This window comes from Octopus bimaculoides, chromosome 17 (assembly GCF_001194135.2).
Source record: "Octopus bimaculoides isolate UCB-OBI-ISO-001 chromosome 17, ASM119413v2, whole genome shotgun sequence".
Lineage (NCBI taxonomy): Eukaryota > Metazoa > Mollusca > Cephalopoda > Octopoda > Octopodidae > Octopus > Octopus bimaculoides.
The window spans coordinates 38,396,091-38,405,570 of record NC_068997.1 but is presented as its reverse complement, the minus strand read 5'-3'; positions in this window follow the sequence as shown (position 1 = coordinate 38,405,570).

Sequence of the window (9,480 nt, the reverse complement as noted above, 5' to 3'; positions counted from 1 at the left end):
CCTATCATAGTAGGTGCCTTAGGTATAATAAAAAAATATTCAGACAAATACATAACAAAAACACCATGACTTACAAATATATATAACATACAGAAAATTGCACTACTGGGTACTGCACACATTCTACGCAAAACACTTTCAATACAGTAAACATAAGAGCACCACAGCAAACCACAGCACATACCCAAGGCGCACAGAGCTGCGCTCGGTAGTGAAGTGAAAGCACGTTATAAAAATAAAACTACTGAACAATAATAATAATAATAATAATAATAATAATAATAATGATGGAACAATCCTCTTACGTGTCCAGTGGTATGTGCTAGTCGTTATAAAGACAGGGATGTAGGCGAAGTCGGTCATAGATAGTCGTGTCTTTACTTGGCTAACAAACAATACTGCGATACCGGAGTGGATATTATAACAGTCCGACGTTTAAATTACAAGTAACGACGAGAAATTAACAAACTTACGAGGATTAAAGAAATTCACGAGATACGAAATTCACAAAAGATTCTTGTGCGAATTTTACGATATACAAAATCGTAAAATTATGGAAGAGTTGTTGGCCGGTTTGCTCGAGTTATAAAAAACAACAACTTCAAGAACAACAATTGCAAAAAGAAGAAGAAGAAGAAGAAGAAGAAGAAGAAGAAGAAGAAGAAGAAGAAGAAGAAGAAGAAGAAGAAGAAGAAGAAGAAGAAGAAGAAGAAGAAGAAGAAGAAGAAGAAGAAGAAGAAGAAGTAGAAGAACAATAACAACAACAACAACAACAATTACCATTACAGCAACAAATGCTGCAATTAATGAATAGTAAGTCGTCCAAAAAAACTGAAAAGATGTTCTCGCCAGATTATGTTGCAAACTCAATAACGGAATTTAAGTATGAACAAGACGGAACTATCTTCGAGGCGTACTGTAGAAGATTCGAACAGATCTTCAATAAAGAGTACAAAGATTGGGATGACGATATGAAAACGCATCTAATCCTATGAAAACTGGCAGCGGGAGAACATGAGCGTTACAGTAATTACATACTACCGAAAAAAAAACCTTCTGACATAAACTTTAGAAATACAATAGACATATCGTGTGCAAAATATTTTGTTCAATACACGCTGGAAATGTTTGAACCTAGAAAAGGACAACGAGACACATGCTGGTAGAGTTAACAGAGAATGTAAAATGTTCAAACTGGACGAGTTAACACCAGATATGTTCAAGTGCCTGGTATTTACTCAGGGACTGACTGCAGAAAAAGACGCAGATGTAAGAACAAGAATTCTCGCTAACCGAAACAAACCCATGCTTACAAGTATCAGAAGAGTCTGAAAGAATAGCAAATCTAAGACATGACTCAGAGAAAATTGAACATAAAGATTGCGAGAAAAGTGAAACAAGTGCGAAACAGGCAGAATAGAAATCAAGTGTGCACTAAAATACAGTACAAACAGGACAAAAATCAGGAAGCAAACCCATTTAAGAAAGCGGAATGTTTCCGTCGTGGAAAAAGTGTACTGTAAAACTAAGATGACAAAACTTTGGAACAAAGAAAAAAGAATAAACAAGATGTTGTCGAAAGAAAATGGTAATGTGACAAAGAGGTTAGTCGTAAATGTGAAAATTGAAAATGTTTGAAAATATAAGAATAAAAATGCAGTTAGATACTGGAAGTGATATTACCACTGTGAATGAAAAAACTTGGAAGTATATTGGTAAGCCAAAATTAAGTAAATCTACCAAAGTTGCAGATAGTGTGACGGGTAAAAGATTGTATTTTGTAGGTGAATTTGTGTGTAATGTCAGATTTCGTGACCAAATGCAAACGGCGAAAGTATATGTGTTAAAAAAATTCAGTAAATTTATTCGGCACAGAGTGTGAGGAAATGTTCAAATTGTGGAATACGCCCATAAGCGTGGGAATATAGTCGGTACGGTCGAAGGTCGAATGCGGCTGAGGGATTGAAATAAAACATTTATTCCCAGATGTTTTCTCGGATTAAGTGGGCTGCTGCAAGAAAACGAAAGCAAAATTGTAGTAAAACAAAGTGCAACACCTGTATGTAAGCCAAAACAGAATGTTCGCAGTGCTAAAACAGGTAAATAAAGAACTTGAAAGTCTAGAAGTAATCGAGAAGACGGACCACTCTGATTGGGCAGTCTACGTGCGGTTTACGTTAAAAAGAAAAATAAGTTACGAGTATGTGCAGATTTTTGAACGGGTTTAAACGATTGCTTAAACTCACATAACTACGCATTGTTGAGTTCTAAGGAAGTATTTGTAAGTGTAAAAAGCCAGCCTCCTCAACTACGACAAACTTTCTACATCAGTTGTTTGCGAGATTTGCGTCCCAGACACTATAGTGTCTGATAATGAAACGCAAGTTTTGTCTTTTTGAGTTTAAAATGTTTTGTAATATGTTCGCTTCAGAACATGTAACTACTGCACCATACCATCCTAGATATAACAGGCAAGCAGAATGCTTTGTCGATACGTTCAAGAGAGCCCTAAGAAATGCAAATAAAGAAGTCACGGATGAGGTAACTCTACCACAATTCCTAAGAGTATATCGAGTGACACCAAATTCAAACACACCAGTAGGTATGTCACCAGCCGGGCTGATGTTCGCGAGGAAAACAAAATCAGTGTTCGACAAATTGTTACCTTGTAAGGAAAGAAAATTGCAATGGATAATGCAGCAAGATATTTCAAAATTGGTGAAAATGTATTTGTTATGGCATTTAAGAACGGAAAACAAAATTGGCAAGACGGTGTAATTACCAAACGCATGGGAAAAACGCTATACTTGGTGAAAGGAAGAAAATGGGCATACAAAAGATACGTAAATCAACTAGAAAAAAAAAAGATTCGTTGAGAGCAAACCCAAGAGAGTTAAAGAACTAATGGAATGATTATGTGATACTTTTCAAGTACCAACGCCACTACGAATAATTGAACCCAGACACACAAGCTAAAGAAAAATAAAATGCATGGAGTTCCTGGAAGTGGATACCAAACGAAAAAAATATTAAATTTGTAACTGTATGGAAAAAAAAAACTAAAAAAGGGAGGTGGGATAATATAAAAATTATTGTTAATAAAAAGAAATAAAATTACACTCCCTGAGAGACAAAAAAACAACTTAAAAGGTGAGATGTTATGGCAATAATAGCAATAATAATAATAATGATAGTGGAACACCACTCCCACGTGACGAGTGGTATGTGTTAGTCGTTACAAAGATTATGACGTAGGAAATCGAGTCGTCGAGGAGTCGGTGAAGTCGGTCATAGATAGTCGTGCCTTTATTTGTCTAACTAACTATACTACTATACCGGAGTGGATGTTATAACAGTTCGATATTTGGATTACAACAGTATCCATTTCTGTTTGTAAATTATCAGAAAACAGAATAGTCAATCCTTCCAATAGTTTTTTGATAATGCACAGTTATTTTTTGTATAGATATAGTGTGACTGATAAGAAAGAATGGTATCCATGTTAACTTATTTTGAAAGAAGAATTTACGATGTCGAGTTCAATAGCACAATAAGTATAGTCTGGAGAAGTATTTGATGTTAATGGAGCTATTAACAAATTGATCGACTCATTTGATTAAGAAGAACAGAGTAATCGGATCTATGTATGACGTTTGTGTGAGATAAACTGATATTCGACACTTTGTCGAAGTAATCCATTAACATATTTGATTATTAAAAGTTGAATTCGAGAACACAATTCTCTCTGCATTTTCCAAATTTGAATTATCATATGATAGACTGTTCTTGGATTTTACTTTATATTCATTTCAATAAATAAATATTAACAGTTAAGTTTACTTTACCGATGATTAATGAGACTTTCGTCTTATCACATACAAAATTAAGGAGCTTGGATTCATGCAAACCCTTGCATTTATACTCACATTCAAATGCATTTACTTACGTATAAGTTTACGCAATCTTTAGCTAAGCTTCGTGGAAAATATTTAAAGATTGAAAGCATAAAACAGCATGAACAGATAATATTCTTGTTTGTGTATAAAAGTCAAGTCTGCTATAGTTTCGCTGAAATGTCATCAAAATAATTAGCTATTGATGCATTTGTTGTAATGGGATTAGAGGAAACATTTAAATAGTTAATAGGCTTGGGACCTATTTAATCTGCAAACGATTAGCTGACCTATCTTAAAAGTGATTCAGTTTGTATTCATAAAAGTAATGCTTGAATCCCTCTTGATAATTTGATACCACGAAATACTGATGGAACTGACAAGGAACCAAATTAAACTAAATGTCAGAAAAGCAGTGACATGTCTTAATTTCTACTAATTGTAGACAATTATATATTACATTTCATTTCGACTTTAAAAGTATGTTACTATCGCCAATTTTTTCAAAAATTATTTCAATAAATTGCATTTTCAATAGTGAAGTATTTGACTTTGGTTTTAGATATTGTTTTCCGCATCGAAACCTCATATAGACGCAAAGGTAAATAAATAATTTCTCTCCTAGGTCAGAAACTTTGAAAGATTACTAATGATTGTCTATGACCAAATTGCAGAACAAAATGATATCCAGTTATATTTATTCTATTTCCATTATCTTTACCAGTTCTACTTGCTTTCCCTGATTTAATTCAATTCTCATATCGATTTAAATCTAAAGAATATACACACAAACTTTTTCTTTAAATATGTCTTAAAGATAGATCACATTGCTGTAGTGTCTGACACAAGAAAAGGCAGGCTTTTAAATTACGTTATCAAATTATACATGTGAGCTTTTAGTTTACATTAGTATATTACCTCTGTTTATCCAATAATGTGTTTAGTAGATAGCTAGTGAATATGTATGTGTATATGTATGTCTAGCTTATCTACATGTACTAGTATGTTCCACAAATGTTACAATTTGAGTGTGTTTCAGCCCCAAAATAAGTATCCATCCATCTATCCATCCGTCCGTCCGTCCGTCCGTCCGCCCACCCGTCTGTCTATCTATCTATCTATCTATCTATCTATCTATCTATCTATCTATCTATCCTTGCATTCAATAAAATGAAGCAATCGTCGAACTAACTTTTCCAGTTTTCTTGTATCTATTTAAAAAAAGAGATCTCATACTTTTATAATTTTTGGTGCATCATAATATTTTTAATTATCCAGAATTTAAGTATATCGAAAGATACAGAGATGTTCATTGATTGTTTCCAGAAGGTGATTAAGCATAACTAAGTCGTCCCATATACTGCTTATAATGTGTTTCAGAAACGGTTTGAGTAGGATATCTATCAAATTACTCAGACGATTTCACAATTTGGACAAACTATTATAAGTCTAAGTTTCAGATCATCTGGCGAGGCAACATCAATGCAGATGTCAGTGATTGATTTGCATGCTTGATGTATTTTTCCGCCTTTGTAATTTTTGGTATGCTAGATTTACATGCTTTTAATTTCATTTTCATTAGGTCTTCTAGGAATTAGTGTAAATTTAAGTCCTCTGGATAGTATGATTTGTATTGTCATTAACAGTTCTTTCATAAATTTATAATTTTTATTGTTTGGTTTCCCATTTGTTTGGTACCACTATCTCTTTTCCTGAGGACAAAGCCTACCATTACGAACCAGTCCTTAATATCAACATTGCCAACAAAGATCAATCGACCGCTACCACTATTACTGCTGCTTCTAATACGGTAGAACAAGTACGATCACAAAAGCTATTAATGGGAGACCAACTATGATTACCAAGTAATTTTTGTAAAAAACAAAAACAAAAACAAAAACATATAAACCTTCAAATTTTACCATGAATGATTAAATTTAATTCACTTTTTCTTTCTATTATCAGACTATATTTTATGAAAAAAGTCTTCAAAGCACATTCTTTTGTTTTTTAATTTATTTTGTTTTCTTTGCTTATATATGTTTTATAATAAACGCGGCTATGTTCAAGTTTTATCTTTTTTTATTTTACATTATATTTGACGTTTGTGTTGTTCCTTATAAACTAATTGAATTCGTATAGACTTTGTAGCCAAAAGTATTTTGACTGAAAGATAATACTCGGTTACCTTAATCATTAACCGAATAGAACTTAATAAAAATGATAGGCACCCAAGAATTGCGAAAAACAAGAAACACCGTTGATACATTCAGTACTTTACTATATTTATGAACACATAATCTAAGGAACATAGAAACCTGTTACATTGTCCATCAGAATATCCTTCTCTTGGTGAGCAACCTATGCACGAAAAAGGCACTCAGAACATACAAAATTGATTAAATGACAACCTAAGTCATTAAAAAACCCTACTCACTAGTGCTAAATAACCTACCAAAAATTCAGTCCCAGTAGTTAAAAAATGTAACCGTCCTAATTCAGGAATATGCATCGCGTTCATGGGAAGCTCGACATGCGAATTTAAATCAGAACAAACATTCACCATAAAAATTCATTTCACTTGTGTATCAAGAAATTTGATTTACGTTATCAAATGCAACAGGCGCAGTAAAGGATACATAAGAGGAACGGAAATTTTCTACAAATACGTTTTAGAATTTCTAGATTATGAATATATTGGAATTTAACATGAGAAAATGGTGAATACGCATATGTATACACTGAAACACATCACATTATTTTTTTTTAGAAACTTCAAGTTCCATTTAATAGATATATGTGATGGGTGTCAGTATAAATGTGTGCGAGTCTCCTGATGCTTTTTATTTTTTTACATAAAATTCCGATATAATTGTAATCTACACACTCTAAAAGGTATCTGTTGATCATTTCATTAAACAATACCCATATTTCTGAAATTTATGAGGAAACAACTCTCATTTGTGTGAATTTTCAAAAACCTCTCTCCCCAGACAAAAGCCAATTTTCCAGAAACCCCACTCTCTTCTCATGGAAGAATTTTTTTACAACAAATATAATCGGAATCTACACCATCTGAAGTGTATTTGTTTAAAAGTTCATAGAAAATATCAATTTTTCTAAACATTATGAGAAAACAAAGTGGAGGGGTGCATACTTGTGAAGGTATACCACATAGTCTATTAAATAAATCCACAGAAATTAAAAATTATGCATTCTCTTTCGACTTGGCATATTGTTCACATCCCCAAAATGCTTAACAGTTTAAATGAAAGGAATAGCTTTCTACCAGGAATTGAAATTGCACTGCAGTTCCCGCTTTTCACGAATACACCTCTCTCTCTATGACGCTCACCAGCGATATACAGAAAATGCGCGTTTAACTAATATCATTAAACTTCGCAAGCCAAAAACCCACTTCTTTGCAATGACATTTAATAAGCAAATAGCTAAATCAATTTCTAGATAAATATTTTAAAACTGTTTTTTAATGATACCTTTTTAGCAATGATATGAAAGTACTTAAAATATGTTTTCGGAGAAATTAAAAACATGACATTTTTATATTTTAGATAGTTAAAAGATCAAGCTGTTTATGAAACACTATCTTATTTTATTGTCTATACATCAAGGGGTTTTAACAATAGTTGAACAACAAATCAAGTCGACCATTTCTGCTGGCACTGAAGTGAAAATATTTTCTTTGTTAAATTAAATTACTCTTACAACTAATTTATGATTTCCAATGTTACAATCACTATTATTTTATTTCTGGCAAATACTTAAGTTTTGCATCCTTTGATACAAAACTAAAAAAAAACACAAGCCAACGAAAAACGTAACTACATGGTCGCTTGTCTTGGTAAGATTAACAGCTAAACCTCCTTCAAATCACACCCTACAATTTGTTTTGGAAAACCACATTGACAGTTCGGTTACATTTTGTTTGAAAAATAGAGTGAATGGTCACGGTAGGATGCCTTAGCTCGTTAACCTCGATCAGAGCTGAACTGGTACTAAACAGTAAGAACAACTGATGAAACGTATTTACATCACAACCAATGCCTTCCCAATCACAGCTTTCTCAAACACAATCCTTCCACTCACCATATTTTTCCAGCAGATTTTGACCTGCAGATATTTATACTAAACTTCAACCACATCTATCTTACCTATTTGGAGAGATCTGTAAAGCTCATAGCAACTGCTTTTCTTTCACTGTCTAACTAACAAAAAATGCCAGTAACTTATTTATAGAATTAGTCCAACTTACCGAATCGCTTTATGTAAAAATTACAATAATATAATTTTCATATATGAAAACAATTCTAAAATATAAATTTACCAGGCAAATATGATATATATGTAATTGTTCTACTAATATACTGCCTCAAGGCTGCGAGCTAGCAGAACTGACAGCAAGCTAGGCGAAATGCTTAGCGGCGTTTCGTTCGTCTTCACGTTCAGAGTTTAAATTCCGTCGAGGTCGGCTTTACATTTCATATTTTCGGGGTTGATACAATATGCACTAGTTGAGTAATGGAATTGATGTAATTGACATATCCCTCAAATTGCCAGCCTTGTGCGAAAATTTGAAATCAATACACTGTCTTCTCCCGATATAAGTCGCTCATATCTCGTATAACAGGCATGTGTATGGATAAGATGTTCAAAGTTGACTTGAAACCTGCAAAAAGTTCACTGAAAATCGCAAGTGTAACCAAGATTCAGTGGTAATATTAATAAGAGGAGTAAAGGACGAGCCAACAGTAATTTCAGTTTCTCAAACAGAAAAATATAGAAAAATGGGAGAGATTTGTATAATAAATATTCAGTTTAAATTGCTATCGGTTTAAGGAAAAAAGCTGGACATAGTATGACGTCACATGCTAATGAATTTATATGTCAAGTTGGGGTACATGGCTATACGTAAAGTTTAGCCTTGAAGCAGAAACCCAGCATTTCTAAAGTTGTCTTTTATTATTTGGAGAGTTAAAATGAATCATTATTTGGTAAGGCCATAGTAATTACCTTACTTGCCTTGTTTAACTCGCAAATGTTGCAGTTAAAAGATTTATGGAGTAAGTTTATATGATTTAATGATAATTTGGGTGCTTGTTTTCAGGAGAAACTCCCCAAATAATGATTACTTTTATCATATATAAAACAATAGTAATCATTATTGAGAAAATTAGTCTAGTCTCACTGAACAACTGTTAAAGACCTCTGGAAATACGCACCTCCATATGTTTCTTGAATATAAATTAAAATATTTGCAATGATAGAGATAGAAACAAATGATAGTTAATACAGTGCAGTTTTAGTTTTCCTTTATAGGATTTTAATCCAGAAGAAATTATTCATTCTGAAATTAAACACTTAGATCTTGGTTAACTGTAGCTATAGGGGTTCTGGTAATATAGCGTCACACGATTCAAATCGCCTATGGACGGAATCGTCTATTCCGTCTATTCGATCCGCTATACAAAATAAAACCAATACAGATTTATTCAATGAAAATATCGCAGACACTTTAAATTTATTGCTTGCACTTTTAACATTTTGTTGCGAATTTAAAATTTGAACA